The sequence below is a fragment of the Stegostoma tigrinum genome, chromosome 25 (genome assembly GCF_030684315.1).
Source record: "Stegostoma tigrinum isolate sSteTig4 chromosome 25, sSteTig4.hap1, whole genome shotgun sequence".
In the NCBI taxonomy this organism is placed as follows: domain Eukaryota; kingdom Metazoa; phylum Chordata; class Chondrichthyes; order Orectolobiformes; family Stegostomatidae; genus Stegostoma; species Stegostoma tigrinum.
The window spans coordinates 31,097,390-31,121,434 of record NC_081378.1 but is presented as its reverse complement, the minus strand read 5'-3'; the positions used below and the strand labels follow the sequence as shown (position 1 = coordinate 31,121,434).

At 38.4% G+C, this 24,045-nt stretch overlaps 1 long non-coding RNA gene across 2 annotated transcripts in view; it reads left to right on the top strand.

The window, feature by feature from the left end:
• Positions 1–1,140: 1,140 nt before the first annotated feature.
• The window catches only part of LOC125463322 (uncharacterized), a 101,763-nt gene continuing 78,858 nt past the window's right edge, over positions 1,141–24,045 (top strand). For both annotated transcript variants that reach the window (XR_007249808.2, XR_007249807.2), the window contains exon 1: positions 1,141–1,272. This is a non-coding gene — a long non-coding RNA (uncharacterized LOC125463322). The remainder of the gene's footprint in view (positions 1,273–24,045) is intronic.

Sequence of the window (24,045 nt, the reverse complement as noted above, 5' to 3'; positions counted from 1 at the left end):
AATGAACCACAACACACTGAAGCAGTCCAGAATTGTGCAAAGCACAGCAGGAGCACTTATAAGACGTTTTTAAGAGGAATGGATAATCAAAAAGCACAATATGCCATTACCTCCACAACAGATCACAAGAAGACACAACACAACCAGACACACTAGTCACCCTACCATACATAAGGAACATATCAGAGATTACTACAAGACTACGCAGACCCCTAGGCATCAGGGTAACCCACAAACCAGTGACAGTTACTGATGAATGTAAAGGATCTGATCCCCACAACCAATGAAACTAACATATACAAATTACCATGCACAACCAATTAAACTAACATATACAAATTACCATGCACAACCAATTAAACTAACATATACAAATTACCATGCAAGGACTGTGAGAAACATTACATAGGCCAAACAGGAAGAAAATTGACAATAATGATACATGAACACCAACTAGCCACCAAGAGGCATGACCAGTTCTCACTGGTCTCAAAACACGTGGACAAAGTGGGACACAAATTTGACTGGGACAACACATCCATTATAGCACAAGCCAAACAGAGACAGGCTAGGGAATTCGTGGAGGCCTGGCATTCCAACTGGAACTCCATCAACAAACACATTGAGTTGGACCCAATATACAAACCGCTGAAAAACAGAACCGGACGTGATGCCAACCACACCAGTAAACCGAGGCATATAAATAACAAGCAGGACAGAACACTGATGCTTCACTGGAAGAGCACTGATGATGTTATGTAGCAAGGTGACGAAACGTCTGCATCAAACACACAGGCTCAGCAAGCACATTAAAAAGTTGATTATTCTCATGATTCTTTGTAATCAACAAAAAAAGAGTTGGATCTAATGCTGAACTCTACTCAATTATTTTTGAATGAATTGTCTATTTCCACCCATTTCAAGGCATCTAATATTTCTAAGCACTACCGCTCAGCTAATGCCTTGTCAGGTGCAGTATAAATGACAGTATTACATTCGTTTGGCTGTTGCACAACAATGTTAGTTGTGACTGAGACTTAGCACTCCATGCACTAACTGTTGGGGGAGGGTATTGTTGTGGCAACTGGCTTGTTGCTCCTAGCTGCAAGAACTTTCACTGGCTTAAGCTCTAATCAGCCGTTTAAGAGATTCGTAGTAAGCTTTGCAGTAAATCACAAGCCTCAATACTAAAATTTGTCCCTGCCAAGCAAAAGCAAGGCCAGCAGCTTCTGGGTCTTAGCCCCAAGTTCCAAGTGTTTAAACAGTGAGAGGGTAAGTGCTTTTCTTTCAGTTCTCATGTGGGAGGTTTGGTGAAAAGTGAGGGCATGACGTGTGGGATTCACAGGTAAGGTCATGGAAGGCTTCAAGTTGCCACCTGTTGCATCCCCTATTCCTATACCTAATTTACACATAAATGGGCCATTTGGACCCTACCTCACTATGGTGAAACCAAGTATTTATGGCAGAACTGAGTTCGGGCCCTTAAGCGGCCATTCATTGACCACTCAAGGAACTTATTTGGTGGCAAGTGGAGAAAGTCCTCAATGAACCTTTGCACCCAGCATTGAATAGCTGAGGTGGTGAAAAAGGGGCAAATCTCTCTTGGGGGCCAACACATCCTTTCTTATTTGCCTTTGTTTGTACTTTCCTCACCAGCTTCAGGAAGGGTGAAATAGTACAGAATCACTGTAAAAATACTAATCTGCTGTCATCGATGATTAGATAAATAGCAGGCAATGAAATCAGCAGTACCAGAGAGAAAGGAAATTGGAAAAAGAAATTGCTCTGCTCTCTATACAGACACACATGAACTAATGTAAGATAATAAAGTGTGAGAGATAATGGGAACTGCAGATGCTGGAGAATCCTAGGCCCGAAACGTCAGCTTTTGTGCTCCCGAGATGCTGCTTGGCCTGCTGTGTTCATCCAGCTTCACACTTTATTATGTTGGATTCTCCAGCATCTGCAGTTCCCATTATCACTCACACATCAACTAATGTTCCCTGGCCTCTCCACTCAAACTTCTCCAAGTGTTTAACCTGATTGTCCAGAAAATGATTATCTTCATTTGGGGTGTCAAGAAATCACATAATTAAATATTATTAATTATTTTTAAAGCTCAAACTATCAACTGACTTCACAATGCCCCAGTATAAAGGGGCACAGAACATAAAGCTGCAACTCTTGGCACTTATTTCAGCCTTGAAGTCATCATTATTCATTCTGTATAGGATTCATAATTGAAACAATTAGTGAATTCCAAATGGCGAGACTTTGTCACTGCAAGCCTCAAAATTCTTCAGAATACAATGATGAACTCCTATTCCAGCGTTCTGCAAGGGAGTATCAGTTAAAGGACTTGCAGTACCAGATGTTGTTAAGTGTCAACATTCAATTCTAGCCTGCTACTCGCAAGGGACTCATTGCACAGGTTTCATTTTGGTTAAGCCAGTTTGGGGTCAATGAAAAGTGGTTCCAAGGGTCACAGTATTTGAAAAGAGAGACAGATGCAGACTCTGCACTACTAGCGCTGATTTTTAGTTGTTCTGTAGGTGTGGGGTCAGGAGCAATTGGATGTAAAACCTGGGCACTAGGAAAATGAGTAAGTCATTGGCCCTGTGCCATGAAAGGTTTGGATAAAGTGTACAAACATCTGTTTTACATTTGAAGCTGAAGGATCACACCATTCATTTAAATTATTATTGCACAATACCTGTGTATGCTCTGAAATTAAAACTGGCATTTGGCGTAATGCAAGTATCTTTCTTTATGTCTGATGACTTTCATTTAAAGAATATTCTATGGCACAATCACAGAGTTATCATTATTGTCAGAAAATTGCAACTTCTTAGAAACTAGAAACTAAAGTTCAAGTGTGTACCATAATTCAGCTTATTAGGCTATTCCTGATGGTTTTATAAATCATGGTTCACCTCTCTTTCTTTGTGAGGCTTTATATGATGGAAATATTATAGTAAGTTCTCACTATAAAAAGTATATTTTGAAGCATTCCTGCAACACAAGCCATCAAACTTGATGCATTAAAAATTACTTTACTAGATATATTTTATTGCATTCAGCTTAAGTTGCCCACAAAGTATTCATGTGGGTGCATTTTCTTTAAGTTAAAGATATTGAACCAAAGTTTTAAATTATTTAACACCTCTATTGCCAACTAACTTATCTTTTTCCTAAAAGATAAATGAGCTGGTCAATTCCTTCCTAACAACCATATTTTCCTTTAAAAATTTACTTTAACAAGTTATGATCCATGCTCAATAATCTGGAGAATTGCTTTAATATATGGCATAATATAATCAAATAATAGAATAGAGTTTAAGGGATCCAATGGCCAGAGAATCTTATATCTCTTTTTAACATCACAGTCTTTGGGAACATGGGATGCAGTTTTAAGATGATCACACATTTCAGCATTTCTTCACTAACATAAATAATTTGCCCCTTAAAAGAACAGTTTTAGTTCTACATATTACAATTTATCTTAGTATTCAACCATGTTGAACACTGATGCATAATTCTAAATTAATCCTGTTCTTACTGGTTTCACAACAGAAGTTTATTTTTAATAAAAGTCAATGAAGACTTACTTCATCAAGTTTTTTATCCTTGATTTCCCTTCTGGATTGAAGGGTAAATATACATTCGCTTCCCCACACAGATTTATGGTTATAGTCAGGGCCAATTGAGATCAATGGAGCTGTTGGGCATATTTAAATTGCAATCCTGCAGTTTTGCCAGCTGTTCAAAACTAGCCTGCAGAATTAGTTGTAGGATCAGTGAGAAAACCTTTTGCTCTGTCCAATAAAATCATTGTTTTCTTCTTTTGTTTTTGGTGCAATCCCTCAGGATCGAGAATGAATTGTCTTCTCTGTAGTCCAGCAAGGAATCTGGACTTTTTTGATGTCATTAAAGCTATTGGCTCTGTCAGCTTGCGAAGGCTTTTGGAGTATTCTGGTCAAATTCAACTCACCATCCTCAGCTCACTCCATGATGTCACACAACCTGTGCTCCTCACCAACAGGGACACTACAAACCCCATCTTTGTGAAAGACGGGGTCAAACAACATTGCAGCAAAATTCTTCTCCATTTTCCTCACTGCAATGCTGCCACCTCACCTCCAGCAAAGAACCCACAGCATAGAGATAATCTGCAGAATAGACAAGGAACTATACAACCTCCCCAACTTTCTGTCCAAAACCAAAATAACCTGACCTTCAGTCATTAAAGTCTCCTTATACACACTACATGTGTGTATGTGTGTGCTGACTCAAAGATTGGTCCTTAGGTCATTGTCAAATCCTTTCACCAAACACCTGGAAAACCAAGGTCCTCTTCTAACCAGCTCCCACAACACATCTTCCCCATTGACTAAGATGGGAAAAGGTAGCCTATTTTCCATATCTTGCAGCCTCCTCTTGATGAATACAGATATAAATAACTAAATTCACCATTGTTTCCAGTATGCAAAATTAGCTTTTGAGGAAAATATTATTTCAGAACTAGGGTCTCAAATTCAAGACTAAGTTCAGTTTTATTAGGAGCCATGATACCGTGTTTGTATATACTTTGGAGACTTGGACAAACTCCAGCATGCACCTTAAGATAATTACATCTATTGTATGTTATGTGAAACATTAGCATCCCTCTATCTAAATGGGATGATGCACATACAGCAAGTCAAACTTGTTTAGTGTGGACTAACTTCATGTGGGGCAAATTTGATGTTGGCCAAAGAGGTGTGACTGCGAGAGGCAGGTCTTAGCACAAATGCTTCATTTTAAGTGGTTGTCAGGTATCGTAGTGGGCTGTTGCTTTCAGTGTTAGAAACTACTGCCAATGAACTGTAACTGCTGATTGTCATATTAGTGCACTTTGGCTGACAGGTAATATAGCTATTTCCCTCTGTCATCAGCTTAGGTTTCCCAGGTACAAAATCAATGTCTTGGGCCTTTGTGTCACAGTTGTTCACATCCATCCTAGTCACCTTCTGACTCCGGTTATATGGATGTTCATCGTCCATCCTGCATATGTGACTAAGCCAGGAAAGTTGCGTCTGATTGATAAGTGTCAACATACTTAGGGGATTTGTCTTTCAGAGAATTGCTGTATTGTGACAAAATCAGGTTACACCTGCAGGATTTGACTGTCATAAAATAACTAATGCTTTGATAACATAACCCTGCACATTCCAAAGAGACTGGCTGTATCCCTAGGCGAGAAAGGAGTTGAGGCCATAAACCATCTACATTGAGCAGAGCCAGAGCAATGACATAATTTATAACTAGAAAGAAAAAGCAAAGACACTTATATATTGCTTAGAATGGCTGAAAAACAGAAAGGTAAAGACTTCCCCTTTTCAAAACTGGCAGAATTTTGTGAGGATTGAACGCTCACAGTTGTACTGGCAGTTTGGTGAAAGAGAATTAATCTTTCCAGGCCTAGGTGCCAGGTTGTATTAGTTGTTTAGTATTTAATATAATACTGTAGACTAACTGTATAAGAACAATATTATTAGTTAATATGTATTAATGCTTACCGTTTCAAGTCACTCAAACTCAAATCACACAGGTGTTATTGTCAGACAAATAACATTCTGTAATGACAGTAACCACAGTATAATTAGATTTATGGCATTTTATATATATCTAATATATGTATTAATCAAACACGACTAGAAAACCCTAAAGGGCATTGCAAAAAAAAAGTAGTTTTCTCTTCTTCACACAATTGTTGCAGATTTAATCTAGTTCTGATCTAATTTCGGTATGAAAGATGCTAGTTACTTTAGACAAATTGGTCTATAGTGTAGTGGAATCCTATCCTATAAATGTCTATTCACTCCAAATCTTTAAACTCACTTGGAGAAAAAGATAGCACAGAGGGATTACATACAGATTGCCCAAACAAATATTCAATATTTCTTTTAGGACGCTAAGAATGATCCAGCAAGCAGAATCCTTGTTCTGGGAATAGATAATTGAAGAAAAAATGGACAGTCCATTAACCAGAATTGATTAAAGCACAAGAGGAGATTATATTTATTCAATTGATTGAAGATTGCTTAGTTTGGTACAGAAAATAAAGAGCAGGGAGGGCTTTTGTTTGAAATTAGTGATTTATTCTTGTTAAAAAGTTTTGCAGCTAACAATTGAGAGGTGACAATTGAGCATTTGTTTTCCAAATTTTATTTTATCAGTGTATGTGAGTTAGATGCTCTTTGGAGTTTCAGTGCAGACCAATGGTCTGAATGGCCTTTTTTGAACTGCAAGGATTCTACGACCACAGAATTTGGATCTGATTTGTTGGTTCACGATTGCTTAGCTCTGATAATTGCACGCTTCTCCTGTTGTTTGGTATGCAAGTAGTCTTGTGTTGAAGCGTCAAAGTTTGCCAGCTCATTTTTTAGGAGTGCCTGGCACTGCTCCTGGAATATCCTCCAGGGTTGATATTTCAGTTTAATGATTATCAGAGAGGAGGGAATATGCTGAGCCATGAGGTTGAAAATTGTGTTTGAATACAAGTCAGCTGTTGCTGATGGCCCACAGCACTTCATGAATACTCAGTTTACAGTTGCTGGATCTGTTTGAAATCTATTCCACCTAGCTTGCTAGAGACCACTGTCAAAGTGAACAAAGGTCATTGTCTCCACAAGGACTGTGCAGTGGTCTTTCCTGCAAATGCCGCCATGAACAGATTAATCTGCAACTCGTACATTAGTGAGGGAGACATCATTTAAGTTTTTCCTCCTGGATGGTTTCACTCAGTTGCTCCACAGATCCAGTTTAGAAGTTATGTGCTTTAGGACTTGGCCATCTTTTTCTGTGAAGGTGCTTCAAAACTATTTTATATGGTGGAAATTAAAGCATATACCCATCCACTTCATTCTATGCCTCATCACCCGCAGCATTCAAATGGAAGAGTATTGATTTATCAGCTGGGGTGGTGAGGAATTAGCGGTAGTAAGCATGGATTTACTTGCCATATTTGACCTTATGTTATAAGGTGTCACGGGGTCTGGAATCAGTTGAGAATTTTGAGACCAGCTCCCTTCCAAACGTATACCACTTACTACCTCTGGTGCATCCAAACTGCGAGTGGAGTAGGAAATACCCAGGGAGGATATACATGCTCCAGGAATCATACCTTTCAGACAATGTCAGAGGGCTGTTTGACCAGTCTGCGGGACAGCTGCCCCAGTTTTTGCACAAGCTGCCAATTATTTGTAATGAGAACTTAATAGTGTCAACAGGGCTGTGATTCCAGTATTGTTTACAATATCAAAGATGATGCTGTAATGATTATAAAATGGTCAGCTGCTGGACGTCATACAATGTGAATTCCCTGTTTGCAGCTGTTAGTCTGGTCCAGTCGGGGAGTCCTGACTGAAATATGAAAAGGGGAGTGTCATAATTGCTATCTCTGAATGAGGCAGTACTAAAGTCAAGAACTATTCATGTGTAAATGAAGGGTGATTTAGTAATGGATACCAGCTTCTGTGGAATTATTTCAGATGCCAGATGGTCTGTCCAGTTTCATTCTTTTCTTTAAAGTTTGTAGCTCCTGACAGAATTGAAGTCATTTAAGAGTCAACATATTGCTGAGTGTCTGGAGGCACTTGCAGGATAAAGTGGGTAAGGAAGGCAGATATCCTTGCCTCAAGGTCTTCATGAACCAGAAGGATTTTTAAAGCAGTCACTATTATACTAGCTTTTTCCATAATTCCAGATTTATTTTATTAAATGTATTCCAATTCCATTGACTGCAATGATGTGATTTGAACCCATAACCTCAGAGTATTAGCTAGGGCCTCTGGACTGCCAGCCTAGTGAGATTACCACAATGTCACTACCTCCCCCTAAATGTGCTATTGATTCTGCTTTTAAATACATATTTATCATTTAATCTATAAATTCTGTCATATGCAAAATGGTTAGAAATTGTATTAAGAAATACATACCACAAGACTGAATGATAATGTAGGTTTTATTTAAAAGTGATCCCAAATGGGTAGTTTATAGCCATATTTTTTTATTGCACTTTGTTTTTTCACAAGGTAGCCAGCCACAATTCTGAAGTGGACTCAATAAATCTGTGAATTTAGTTAAAATGAAAAGTGAAGCTGACAGAAGCCTGATTCTGATCAAGATGCAGCAATTGTGTTGCAAGCAGCCAGTATATAAAAGCTGACAGTTCATTTAGGTTTGATGATGCATATCCAGGGTGGTTGACATTTGGCAAATTTTAGTCATGTAATTTTCAGTAGCTAGGCAAAAATGAAATGAATGTACACCCTCATGCCAAACCTGAAAAATATCTCTGTATTGCTTCAAGCAGAATCAACCTTGGCTCAGTGGTAACACTCTTGCTCTGAGACCAAAGGCTCAAGCAACTCTCTAGTGACTTGACCATATTATTTTGGCTGATACTTTGGTGTAGTAGTGAGGGAGCAGAGATGTTACATTCAAAACCCATGCACTTTATCAGGTAGATTTAAAAAATAATGTGGCACTATTTGAAATAGAATAGGGACATTCTCCTAAAGTCCTGGACAATGTTTTTAAAGGGAGATATACTGACAAGATGATTGGACAAAAGTATGGCTGAGAGATTTCAATATGGCAAAGAGTGAGGTCTTCAGTTATGAATCTGAGAAAATTAAATTATGAATTCTGCAATTGAGATGTGAAGCATAGATGAAGAAAGACTTGATTGTTGGTTCTTTATCATTCAAACAATTTGAATTGCAGGGTCACTTCGGAAAATTCAAAATGATTAAAATGATACACTGAATATTAAAAAGTCACAAATAAATTTAAATTGCTGTGGATGCTGGATATCTGAAATAAAACAGAAAATTTGGAAATGTTTAATAGATCTGGCATGGTCTTTGAAGAGAACAAAAAAGCTGAATTAACATTCAATGTCAATAAAATGTCAAAATGAAAAGTTTATCACTATTACCAATCAAATTTGATTGATTCTGAATATTTAGGGAATGGGAAGTGGGGCAGTGCTAAGAATGAAGGGCTACAATTACCAGATTAAGCATGAGAGCCATAAAGCAATGATCAGAAGAAGCCTTTTCACATCCTGTGAATAAATGGATAGAAATAAAAGAGGTAAATACTTGAGTTTATTATTTATGGAATTGCAATAGGATACCACAAAGCTGTGTTTGCCTTTTTTTACTCTCACTAAACTAAATTGAATGAATCTTGCAAAGAAAATCTTGAACAAGAAGCAAGGACTAATGTCCCTTTTTAAAATCATAAATGTATACCTTTAATCTCTTTTTATTATCAGCTTAGTAAAGAAAAATAAATTACTATGTTTAAATTTTCTCTTGTTTTATATTTTGATTTGATTGATCTTCAGATTTGAAAACATTTGTGTCACAAGTCTTCATTTTCATTATGTTTCCTATAAGTGCCTATGATATAATCATATTGATTTCCAGTCGCTGTAGCACCAGGACCGTTCTATCAAAATGCATAAGACTGCGACAAAACACATTGTTGTTTTGTACTATTGTTGGTTTTTAACTTCGTTTTCACCTTCACTCTCTTTGTAGAAGAACTTTTTGAGAGTTACTTCATTAATGAGCTTTAATGGCTCCCCTTGTGTAGGAGTCAGGGCCATTGATTTGAAGTATGGAAAGAGGTTATGACATTAGGAATTACTTAGGGAACAAGTGTGTGACAACTGGAGATTTTGGCATTTGTGATCGTTGAAGCGGATCTTCACTGTTAGCAAAACTAAATCCTTAGGATCAGCTGAAAATCCTAACCTATCATCTTTTGGAGACTTATATAAAACAGGCTTTTGGGGCAATCTTTCAATAGATTTGCTTCTCAATAACTAAGGATTGGTGTTCATCAATCAATTTTCTACATTGTGAAAAGTTTAATTAATTTATAATGTATGTAATATATATGTAGAGAGATTAGGTTGCGTGGGCCTGTATTCACTGAAGTTCAGAATGAAAGGAGATCTCATTGGAATGTGTACAATTCTGTCAGGGCTTGAGTGCCTGGATGCAGGGATGTCATGCAGTTCCAGAACAAGAGGTCACCATGTCAGGATATGCACCAGGCCATTCTGGATTCAGACAAGGAGAAATTTCTTCACTTAGACCATGATAAACCTACGGAATTCTCTACCACAGAAAACTAAAGAGGCAAAACCACTGAAATTATTTAAGAAAGAAATACATTGATTTTTAGAGGCTTTAGATGTCAAAGGATATGGGGAGATAGTGGGTGTATGGAATGAGATAGAGGAACAGCCATGACAATGTTAAATGGCAGAGTGGGCTTGATGAGCAGAATGGTCTACTCTTGCTTCTATTTTCTATGTTTCTATTATGTGTGTGCACACGGCTGCTTTTGATTCTATATGCACTTGGAACAAATTTATTAATTTTAATATACGTATGGAAAATTCATTTAAACAAATTAAACTATTGTGGCTCAGAAATTGCATTAAAAACAATGGTGATGCTACCAGCATGCACCATGTGTGAATCATGTAGAAATTTTTGATTTCATATTTGCAGTGTCAAGTGCGGAAATTAGTAAGTTGCAATATGTGATGCCCTGGCTCCACAAACAAACTTACAACAGTACCTCATTAGTATATTCACATTTGAAGATATTTAAGGGCATGAAATTGTCATCCTTATCTATTAAACAAGCTAGAAAGAGTTAGGTGCATTTGGGTGTAAGTGGATTTATAATACAGTAATGTGGGATAATCTCTGCCAAATAACCATTGTAGCACTGAATGGTTAATTTTACAAATATGGAGTCTTCTTCCATTGAAAATGATTTATTTCTGGAGATTTTATAAGTATGATGTTACTTTTATTTTCCCTTTGTTTCTCTTATCAATCTCACTAGATGTAAAATTTTGACTTCTCTTTGGATTTTGTTTTTCATATGTGGGTCCCTAGCGAGCCATCATTACCCACATCCCATGAACAATTTTTTTTTAAAACTACAATGAAACAAAAGTTTTTAATATTTACTTCTTGCTTTAGACTTTGTATGTGCCAAGGGAATTATTTAATTCTGGTTCACTGAAGAGTCACTCAGTTTCTTGTTTTGCTCATATGTACATACATACCATAAGTCCTCTTTAGAGGATGATAAGTGCATTATGCCCATAATAGCCCATGTCTTTAAGTATCCTGAGAGGATATTTATTGAGAAAAATAAGTGGGTGGGATGGGGCAGTGAAGGAATGCGTTGGTGGTAAATGTCATTTGATGTACTTGGAGCTACTCAACCTTCTAAAATTCACATTAGTGGCTTGATCATATGTCAAATTTCAATTGGCTCCACAGTTGATGTCCTACTCCTATTAACATGTTTGTGGATCAATCTTACAACAAAAATGAATGCACTGAAAGCCTATCTGCGAATAAGAAAACCTAATAGCTTCACAAAACAAAGATAAAACTTTTATTATACTCCTTGATAAAATACCAGGAGAAAAAATTACCTTCTCTAAACTTTTCTTCCTCAGAAGTAACTGTCCTTACCCAAAGCAATAGCTTAAGCCTGGTATTATTATTTGTAATTTGAGAAGTATAGTTATAATTTTGAATAGAACTCGGGTTCTATATTTTCCAGTATAGCCTTCAAACTCTCACCCCTACTCATGGTTCCTAACTGGAGTCGTTCACATTTCAGAACATTCTATAGGCAGTTGTGGTTTTAATCTGTTCAACAAAAAAGTTCTTCAGATGTAATCCTGTGCCCTTATGGGGCTGACATTGTTGTTTAAGGTTTAACCCAGCATTCAACAAGCTTTCAATGAATGGCGATAATAAATGGCATACCTCCATTATCTTTGTCATCCTGACTTCAGATACAGAGGAGAATTGCATTGCCCATAATCACAGCTAAAATACATCAATTCCAACAACATCCAGAGATCAAATCTGGAATCACACTAGTTTCTACAATAGTTGTCCATACCATGCACAATTGTAACCCATTAAGCATTTTAAAAAATCAGATAATCAGACATTTATCAAAGCATGCAAAGTAATAAGTCTATATTATAATTTATTATGAAATGATTTTTGTATTTGTCATGTGGTTATACTCTAATAATCCCTAGTGGATTCTTTCCAGAAATTGACTGTCATTTTTGTTGAGTTTCAAGAAGAATTTCTTTCTGTGAGACCTAGTAAATTTTCTAACATCCCAGACTCACTTCAATAACTGTCTGCCACACCCCTATGGAGCTCCACTCGACTGATGTTTGCCCAATTCTTCCACTCACTGTGGGCAGAAATACTTGCCACTGCCATGATGCCTCAGAATTCCTGGTTCTGGCATTTTTAAAAGGCTGAGCATCCAGTCAATTGCTGGCTGTCCAAACTGTCCTGCACAGATCATGTCATTCACCTCTCATTTGTCAGCTGAGGGGTAATTGGTGACCCATATTCTGGACAATGAGCTGAAAGTCCTGGTCGATGGTATCATGAAGGGATGGCCATTCTCCTTCTCTACACCTCATGGAGGAGCCCACGACACCAGCCCCTGCAAGCCTGGTCTATTGTTGCCCCCTGGGTCACTGGAGTCTCACTGTTGAGATGAAAGCCAAGCACAATGGGATGAAGGCCAATGATGTTCTCCTCTCCTCAGGATAGTGACCACATTTCTTAACTACCCTTCACACTCTCTATGTCTCTCTGCTAGTGCACCTACCTCCCATCAAGCACTATTGCATGCCACACCTTCCTCATTCACTCTTAACCATCCTAATCCCCCACACTTTCAAGCCTACATGATTATCCAAATGTCACCCAGGCCAACCCAGCCAAGTCTTGATATGATTTCACCAGATATTTTTAGAATACAACCATAAGGCAAATACAAAAATTGCTTCATGGCCAATGATAATATAGATTTACCCCTTTGCATGCTTTTATATGTTTCTGGTTATCTGATTTCTTTTATGCTTAATGGGTAACTACAGCGCATGGTGTGGACAATGAATGTAGGAACTTGTGTGATTCCAGATTTGCTCTCTGGATTATGTTGGACAGAATCCCTCCATACCATCTGTGGACCTGGGACAGCAGTAAGATATAGTGGGAAGGAAAACAAACAAAAAAAAACCTTGAAAGTGCACATAGCGGGTACAGGTGACATGTCACTGTAAATATTTTGTTATATTTGTCAGTATATGTTCATTTTGAACATGTTATATGTCCAAGGGATGGCAATAACCTAGTGGTATTTTTGCTGGGCTGTTAATCAAGGGACCCAGGTAACATTCTGGGGACCCGGGTTCCAATCCCTCCACAGCAGAAGGTGGAAATTAAATTCGATAAATTTCTGGAATCTGGTGATGACCATGAATCCATTGTTGGGAAAACTGATCTGGCTCACTAATGTCCTTCAGGGAAGGAAACTGCCATCCTTACCTGGTCTGGCCTACATCTGACTCCAGGCCCACAGAAATGTGGTTGACTCTGAGCTGCATTCTGGGCAATTAGGGGTGGGTGATAAACACTGGCCTAGCCAGGGGCACTCTTATCATGTGAACAAATAAAGGGGAAAAACGGTATCATTAGTTGTGGGAGCAAATGTTTCTCTGACCAACACTACAATCATTAATGATACAAAGCCTAACTATCTGAGAGTGAGTGAGGTTTTATTGTTTGAAGGTGTGAAGTATGTATTGGATTTGGTCCTTGAAAGTGATCATAATGCTTACAGTATAATCAGAAATGTGGTGCCTTTGTGCACATTTCAATAGGCCAAATTAAATGTTGTTTCCAGCAAACATGTCAAAGCAGCAGCTTTGAACTTAGAACTCCTTTGTGGAACATAGATGCCCTATGTTGTTCCAGATGATCAAGGTACTTTGAGGAGATGCCAAGGCCAAAATGATAATGTTCCAGCAAGTCATGATCAGGTAAAAACCTAAAAAACTCATCGTGCCATATCAGCAATACGGTTGGAACGTGGCAGCCAAACTGTGGAGTTGCAAACATTTCTATTGAAAATCTGAGGCCATGAAAAGATAATGTACAAAACCTTCTTGGCTGGAACAAAATTAAAACAGCTTATTTTTTTTTTCAAATGCAAAGCACAATAGATCCATGGCAGGCATCATCTCTCTGGCCCTGCATTCATCCCTGGAATGTCTGAATAACAAGGACACTTACATTAGACTAATAATTATTGACTTTAGCTCCACCTTCAACACCATAATTCCAACAAAATTTATCTCCAAAGTCCAAGACCTAGGACTCTGCTCCCCACCTCTGCAACAGTATCTTTGGCTTCCTAACCAAAGACTGCAGTCAGTAAGGTTAGACAATAATACCTCCTCCAAAATAACCTTCAATGCAGGTGCCCCACTAGACTGTATATTCAGCCCCCTACTGTACTCCTTATAGACTCATGACTCAGTGGCAAAATTCAGCTGTAACTCCATTTACAAATTTGCTGATGACATCACCTTTGTGGGTCAGATCTCAAACAATGAAGAGACAGAATATAGACCAGAGATGGACGGCTTAGTGGAATGTTGTAAAGACAACAATTACTCCCTTGCTGTTAGCAAAATGAAAGAACTGGTTATCGACTTCAAGAAGTATAGTGGAGGACATGCCTCTGTCGATGTCAATGGTGCTGGCGTGGAGATAATCAAGACAGTCAAATCCCTAGGAATAAATATCACTAACAATCTATCCTGGTTCATCCACATCAATGCTACAGTGAAGAATGCTCACCAGTGCTTTTACTTCCTCAGAAGTCTATTGAAATTCAGAACGTTCACAATGGCTCTTACCAATTTTTATAGTGCACCATAGAAAACATTTATTCAGATGGATCATGGCTTGGTGTAGCAACTCCTCTGTCCAAGACCACAAGAGATTGTAGAGAGTTGTGAACACAGCCTGGTCTATCATAAAACAAAACATCCTTCCATCCATTGATTCCAATTGCACTTCTGCTGCCCCATGAAAGCAACCAACATAATCAAAGATCCCTCCCACCCTGATTATACTTTCTTCCACTCTTATCTATTGGGCAAAAGATACAAAACTTTGAAAAAATGTAACAACAGATTTAAGAACAGCTTTTTGTCCGCTGTTACCAGACGTATGTAAGACTTATTATATATATCAACATATATTAGTGTTGATCTTTCTCTGCACCTTCTCTACAGCAGTGACCCTATATCTTGCATGCTGTTCTATTACTCTGAAGTACTTATGTAAGGTACAAAAACAATACTTTTCATTATATCTTACGACATGTGACAATAAATAAATCAAATCAAAACAAATCCATGCCAAGCATTAAGTTCCCCGCAGGAATTTCTATGCATGTCTATGACAGTGATTGGATTAATGCAGAATGAATGAGAATGGAGGGAGGTTGGCATTGACAATGTGTAGAACAGGTGTCTTTGAGGCCTATATAAAAGTCCAAAGAATCTCTACAGTGTAAGAAGCAGGTCATTTGGCCCATTAAGTCTGCACTGACCTTCCAAAGAACAGCCTACCCAGATCCACTCTATCCCTGTAACCCTGCATTTCCCCTGGTTAACCCACCTAGCCTGTACATCCCTACACAATATGGGCATTTTAGCATGGCCAATCCACCGAACCAGCACATCTTTGAACTGTTGGAGGAAACCAGATTTCCTGGAGGAAAACCGTGCGGACACAGGGAGAATATGGAGACTCCATGCAGACAGTCACCCAAGGCTGGAATTGAACCTTGGTCTCTGGTGCTGTGGTCCACTGTGCTCCCCTCCCTCCCACCCACCCGCTTATCAGTTGGTGAAATCGTCAAATTCCATGTAATTCATGAGTGTGAAAGGTGCCAATGACAAAATAACACCTAGATTAGTTATGATCTAAGATCCAATCTCCACTCTGGCTGTGTGTCTCAACGTTCGATGGTCGTAGTCATGCCAAATTGGATGGTTAATAGGAAAAAAATAGTTTCACACGGAGTAACAAAATGTGTGAAGAGAAAATCAGAATTGACATTCTGTGTCTGATGACCCTTCGTCAGAACTGAGTCACTGGACCCAAAACCCCTGATTTTCTCTTCACAGATGCTGCCAGACCTGCTGAGCTTTTCCAGCAACTTTGTTTCGTTCCTGATTTACAGCAGCTGTTTTGGGTTTTATTTTGCAACAAAATGTGTGGTGTTTTTTCTTGATTTTTAAAATGGTTTTCTTGGATTGCAAATCTTGGAACGCAATTACTGTGCCAAATCTTCAACAAGTCAGTGAAAATAAGAGTGCAAAACGTGTAATACTATGAATGAAGATGAAGATGATGTGTGCTGAAGGGTACCTCTAAAACTGGATGCATTAAATTTGATCCAAAATAAGATCTTAATGACGATAGCATAATAAAAGTGATTCAAAATAAATTTGATGAACTCTGTTTAGTTGCTGAAGATAATGAATTTGATGGCTTTTAAAAGGTTGTGATTTCAGTTAAAGATATTGTATGAGAGATCAATTTATTCATTGAATGGTTTCAAGTTAATTGACTGAACTGGTATCAAGATTTTTACACACCTGACAAATGGCGAATGCCTACACTATGTTTCACACTACATGCTTTAAGCATAAGTGGATACCTGTTTTTCGAAGGAGGTTTTACAAATTTCAACAATCAACTTATACAGCATAACCTACAGCACTTTACAATGAAATGTGAGCTTCTACCAGGCTTGTGTACAACAATATTCAGGTTAATTTTTTGAAAAGTGAAATGGGATCATTGCAAGTTAAAAAAAAAACTCATTTTAAATTTTTATGTCAGAACTTTCCAATGAACCAAAATAAAAACATATGAAGTGCATCATAAATCAATTCAAGTGCTTTATTATTTCAATATAGATTCTATTCAAATTAATTGTCTTCCACATTTCTAATGTCCTCTTTGCAATTTCATAAATAATTCAAACAGTCTTCATTTTAAGCAAACTATGTCATAACGATGACAATTTCTTAAATTGGAGCTTAATACTTCTGTTACTCTAACACTCCTATTTAATGTAATTGAAATTAGTATGATGCTATACTTCACTGATGCAGAGACTTGGAACAGTCACAAAACAGAGACCTACGGATCCAGTCTGCTAATGCACCTTGGCGGGGATGGGAAATCTCAACATACTAAAACATAGTTTGTTTTAAAAAGGTATCAAAGATTGAAAATAAAGATAGAGCCCGATGATGTGCACATTAGGTGGATTAGCCATTGCTAACTTGTACAGTGCTCTCCAAGAATAAGCAAGCTAGGTGGATAAGTAATGATAAATGTGCGATTAAAGGCATAGGGTTATGGGTGGGGCTGGGTGGGATGGTCTTTTGAGGGCTGAAGTGCTGACTTGATGGGCCAAATGGTCTATTTCCACACTCTAGGGATTCTATGATTCTCTGGTTCTACAATCCTGTAGGAATATGGGGATTAACAGTAGGCCTTTCAGCCCCTTGAACCTGCTCTGCCATTCTAGATCGTGGCTGTCCATCTAACTAATCACAATTTCTCCACATTTTGCGCATGTTCTTGACTTTATTAGTTTCTGGAAATATGATAATCACTATCTTGAATATGCCCAAGAGTCAGCTTCTATGGCTTTCTGGAACAAAGATTTCCAGAGATTCACCACTCTCCAAATGAAGCAATCCCTCCTTATGTCAGTCATAAATAGCTTGTCTTTATTCTGAGACTATTTGTAGAGGAAACCTTGTACATCCATATGTTCTGGCCCTTTAAAAATATCATAAGTTTCCATGAGATGATCTTGTATTCTATTAAATGCTCGAAAATACAGGCACAGTTTTCTCATTTTCTACTCAAAGGAGCATTTTGTTGTCTGAGGAATTAGCCTGGTGAATCCCCACTGCACTCACTTAATAACAAGTACATCCTTCCTTAGGTGAGGGTCCAAAAATGCACACAATGTTCGATGTGTTTTGTCACTGGGATCTATAACATGGAAGTAAGATATTTTCCCTCCTGTACTCAGCAAGAGTTTAAGCTTGTTTGATGAATCGTACACTGCTTTAATTACTAAGGAATTAATTTGAAACTACATGGCAGCTTTCTGGACAGCACAGCAAGATAGTAATGGATTTATATTTTACTTAAAAGTCACTCACAGACTAAAATGATTCAAAGATGAAATGTCAACATACAGCTTCAGTAGAGGATGATATAAAAAGTTGCTGATCTTCTTTAAACCAGGTTTTATTTTAGTCTTGTGAAATAAATTACAGTTCAATCATGCTGATTTCTATCATGAGGCCAAGGAGGAAACTATTTTCCATTTCTTAATCATATGAATAACTTTCTTTGCAATTGTTTGTAACCTCAAGAATGACTTGGATTAAGTTGAATAATGATAGGATACAAAGGACAGGATGATATACAAGTGAGGACCATGTATTAATGAGCCATGTTGTTGGAGGGTATTTTGTATTAGCAAAGTGAATGTCATTAGTTTTATGTACATGGTTGTGGAAGACACTCTCAAAAGACCAGTTCCTCTGGCTCAGCTCACTTCAAGTGCTGTTATTGTCATCGTTCGACAACTGTTGGATCTTCTTCAACAATTTATTCATGACACATGACAGTACTTTTAAGAACAACGTAAAGCTTGCTGCTGTATTTCTGACCATCCATTAATTTTCAATGACTTGTATGAACTGCTACTGCGTCAGTGTACTGCATGCAGAATTTGAATACCATTAGCTAATGCAGAAACGAATTCATCTACATTTTGATGACACTTCTGCTTTCAATGGTCCCACTCCTGTCCTCCAGGAACTTGTCTGACTGTTCTTTAAGTATTTTTTATTTATCTGAACATTGTTGATACGTGTTCTTAAAATGGGAGCATGAACATTGGGATGTCCAAATATTCAGGAGTTGAACACTTTATTAAAAACTGTAAAACTCTTGGCATTGCCCAGCCACAAATATTGAAAGATGCTGTCATTGGTTTGCTGGTTTTAAACACCTGACCTGAGTGAGTTATGTCTTTAGGAAATGTACAATATACAAAATTGGAGTAGAATTTCTTCATAGAATTTTTGGCTGATATGGTTACGGGGACAGGTTACAGTTTTCAGATTTCCAGCAAAAATACTGTTTTAGTTACAAATGCACAAATCCCTATTGCCACATTATCATTAACCTGCACCACCTGAAACCAGCATGTTATTTTAAAATGGTACCTTATCCTCTACCCATTGGTCTACCTTTATCGTCAGATTCCCTGATTGCCCTGCAACCTTAATCTCTGCCTTCAACTTCTGCTACCTCTGGGTTAGGCACATCAGCCTGCATCCTCTCCCAGTGCCATTTACAAACTTAAGTTGAAGGTGGTAGGGAAGGAGAGTTCCAGAGTGATGGAACTGTGAAGAGAAAAATAATTATCATGATAAATTGACGGGTTGGAGCAGAAAAAGGTAGGGGCTAAGCCAAAGAAATGTCAATATAAACTGAAAGGTGAGGGTCTGGATTTACTTGTTTGGATAATTGCCATGGCCTTTACTGCAAGGCAATTAGAGTAGAAGAATAAAGAAGCTTTGTTACAATTACAAACAGCTTTGGAAGGAACATATTTGGAGAATGTGCAATGTTAGTAAGCTGTTATATTTCTTACATTGAAAGCAGTACGATACATATTTATTAAATTGCTACTGGGATGAAAGGACATGGGGCTGAGTTAATGGTTTATACATTGTCTGAAGTTCAGAAGAATGAGAAGTGATCTTATTGAAGGGGCTTGGCAACCACACTATGTGGATGTTTCCGCTGAATAGGGGAATCGAGAACATTAGTCATAATCTCAGATTAAGCATGAAGTGGGGGGAAGAGGAGTGAGCATTCAAGACTAAAATGGAGAGAGGTATATTCGTTCAAAGTGTTGTACATCTGTGGACATCAGCGGGTTGTGGCTGCTTAGTCATTGAATTTATTGATAGCTGAGATAGGCAGACTTTTTGTTTACGTGTGGATCAAGAATATAGAGAGGGGTCAAGAAACTAGTGTTGAAGCCATGATCTTATTGAATAATAGAGTAGGCTTGGCCGACAGTATGGTTTACTCTTGCCCCCATTTCTTGTGTAAACTTATGATCATAGTTTGGAAATCCTTCTTTCATAATTCTGCATCTCCTTCCATGATTTGACATCTTTGAATAAAAACATCTCAAAGCATGAGATTGTCAATGATCTTGTAGATCTTATTAAGGCATACTGCAAAATGGACTTTGTAATTTGGACCTTTGATCTATTTAAAGATCTGAACATTGCTTTAAGATGCCATTGCAATGGATGTATGCAAACTTATATTGCAACATCAGGCAATAGAGAACTATCCTGAATCAATTATTACCATTTCAAGTATTCAAAATTTTTACCCTAACTATACACCTCCCAAAATGATTTGCTGCAAATGCTGCATAATATTTTGACGTGGCTTTGCACAAGTTCATGGGACCTCCTGGATCCCTAATCTTTATCTCTAAGTACAACTCCAAAATTCTTATATGCATTTATCAAGTGAACTGCCTTCTTGAATAAGTTACGTGTCCGTATATCCAGGATCCTTTGTTTCTTATTCTATTTAATAATTCATTTCATAAAATACTTTTCACATGGAATTGTGCAAAATGTGGCCTGGATAATCAAATGGATTAAAGGCAGTAGGTGCTGGAAGGATATGACGAATAGCCCTCCATAAGGATTTGTTGTAGCCACCTAATTTAATATAAATAATTTATTGAAAAATCTCAACTGTTTTGTTCATTGATTTTTTGAAAACTCAAGGAGTGAATTGCATGGTTTTCTTTGGGAAGAATAATCTGAATTAACAACCTGCTTTCATTTGGCATTAGTTTCATCATAATCACAGGACCCTCCACTGAGTGGCCGTATGTATGAACAGCAAGTCAAGCTGTTGAAGTGAAGACTTTATATTCCATTGTTTTTTTGTTGTATACAGACTGTATAGACTCAATAAAAGTATCAAATGGATAGCATGCCAAATGTTATGTATTACATTGTAGATTGCAAGTGTGAGGCTGGAAGGAGATACAATAATCAGAAGTAGCAAGTTGAAGAGGCAGGTCAGGATGGAACAGAACAAAAATGAGGAATGCCTGTTGGATTAAATTGCATCTATTTCAATGTAAGAGGACTGACAGGTAAGGTTGATGAACTCAGGGCATGGGTAAGTACGTGGGCATGGGATATTATAGCCATTACAGAAACATGGCTAAGGGAGGGACAGGACTGGCAGCTAAATGTGCCAGGGTGTAAGTGCTTTATGTGGGACGTGGTGGAGAAAAGAGAAGAAGGGAGTTGAGTTTTTGATTGAATTACGTATTGCAGCAGTAGTCAGAGATGAAATAACTGAGGGATCACGTGGTGAGGCTTTGTGAGTGGAGCTAAGAAATAAGAAGGGGATGGTGGCATTATTGGGATTGTACTATAGGCCCTAGACAGTCAACGGGAATTAGAGAAACAAATATTCAGGGCGATTGCGGAGACTTGCAGGAGCACGAGGTTTGTTGTAGTTAGGAATTTTAATTTTCCTGACATAGACTGGGACTGCCATAGTTTTAAGGCTTTATGTTGGATGGAATTTGTTAAATGTGTTCAGGGAAGTTTCCTCAAGCATTATGCAGTGGTTCCTACTCAGAAAGGGACAAAATTCAACCTACTCTTGGGAAATAGGGCATGGCAGATGTCTGAGGTGACAGTGAGGAGCATTTAGGGAGGAGTGGTTGTAGTTCTATTAATTTTAAAATAGTTATGGAGAGGGACAAAACTGGTCTACTCGTGCGAGTCTAATTTGAGGTAAGACAACTATTGATGGAATTTGACAGGAGCTTACAGGGGTTGATTGGAATAATTTGTTTGCAGGCAAAGGAACCTCTGGCAAGTGGGAGGCCTTTAAAAGTGTGATAGCTAGAGTTCAAGGTCTCTCTGTTCCTGTGAAGCTAAGGGCAAGGCTTTCAGAAGTGGGGAACTCTGGATGACCAGAGATATTGAGGCTTTGACCAGAAAAAAGAAAGAAGCATTGCTCAGATATGGGCAGCTAGGATCACAGAATTCCACGGAGGTGTATGGGGTTACAGGAGTTTACTGAAGAACGAAATCAGGAGGGCATAAAGGAGGAACATTATAGCTTTGGTTGAGAAGATTAGGCTTAAACAAAGAGCTTCTTTAAGTTTATTAAAGGAAAAAAGAGTAACTAGAAAGTGAATAGGACCCATCAAGGACTGAAATGGACACGTATGTGTGGAACCGCAGGAGATGGATGAGGTCCTCAATGAATATTTCTCCTCTGTGTTTACCGCGGAGAAAGGCATAAAGTCTTGGGAACTTGGGGAAATTAGTGGCGATATCTTGAGGATAATATGTATCACCGTAGAGGAGGAGTTGGAAGTAATAGAACGTACAAAGGTGGATAAATCTCCTGGTCCTGATCAGAGGGGGTACTGACTGATATATTTGCCTAATTGTTAGCCACAGATGAGATCCTGGACGACTGCAGGGGAGAAAATGTTGTGTCCTTCTTCAAGAAGGGCTGTAAAAAGAAACCTGGGAATTATAGACTAGCAAACCTAACATCTGCAGTAGGTAGGTTAATTGAGAAGATTCTGAGGGATAAAATAAATATGCACTTGGAAAAATGGGTTTGATTAAGAGCACTCAGCATGGTTTCATGCATGGAAGATCATACGTCACAAATTTGTTCTTTGATGAAGCGACCAAGACGGTTGATGAGGGCAGCATGGTAGGCGTAGTCTATATGGATTTCAGTAAGGCCTGTGATAAGTTTCCACATGATAGGCTGATCTAGAAGGTTAGATTGTGTGGAACCCAGGGAGAGCTAGCAAATTGGATGCACAATTGGTTTGGTGGTAGGAGGGAGAGAGTAATAGTGGAAGCATGTTTGTTAGATGGGAGGCCTGTGGCTTGTGGTGTGCCTCCAAAGTTGGCATTGGGCCCATTGCTGTTTGTTATCTATATCAATGATTTGGATGAGAATGTACAAGGCATAACTAGAACATTTGCAGATGACACTAAAATAGGCAGTATCGTGGACAGTGAGGAAGATTATCAGAAATTGTAGCTGGGGAAATGGGCGAAGAAATGGCAAATGAATTTTAATGCAGGTAAGTGTGAGGTGTTGCATTTTGGAAAGTCAGATCGAGGTAGGAGTTTCATGGTGAATAGTAGGGCCTTAAGAAGTGTAGTGGAACAAAGGAACCTTGGAGTTCAGGTGCACGGTTCTCTGAAAGTGGAGTCACAGGTAGGCAGGGCAGTGAAGAAGGCTTTTAGCACACTGGCCTTCATCAGTCAGGGCACTGAGTATAGAAGTTGGAAAGTTATGCTGCAATTGTACAGGACATTGGCAAGGCTGCACTTGGTGTATTGTGTTCAGTTTTAGTCACCTTGCTACAGGAAGAGTGTAATTAAATTGGACAGAGTGCAGAGGAAATTTACATGTATGTTGCCAGGACTCAAGTGAATGCATTATCAGGAGAAGTTGGACAAGCTTTTCTATAGAGCATAGGAGACTGAGGGATGTGGATCTTATAGAAATGTATAAGATCATGAGAGGCATGGATCATGAATGCACTCAGTCTTTTTCCCAGGGTTGGGGAATTGAGGGCTAGAGGGCATCATTTTAAGGTAAGGGGGGAAAGAATAAATGGGAACCTGAGGGGCAACTTGTTTGCACAGGATGGTGATATGCATATGGAATGAGCTGCCAGTGGAAATAGTTGAGGTGAGTACATTAACAACATTTAAAAGGCATTTGAATGAATACATGGATCGGAAAGATTTCAAAGGATATGGGCCAAGTGCATGGAAGTAGAGTTGGCATGGATGGACACTTTGGTCAACATGGACCAGTTTGGGCTGAATGGCCTATTCCATGCTGTACAGCATCTGAAGAAGCAGGTGGAGAAGAATGTAGGAAGAGAACGTTTAGA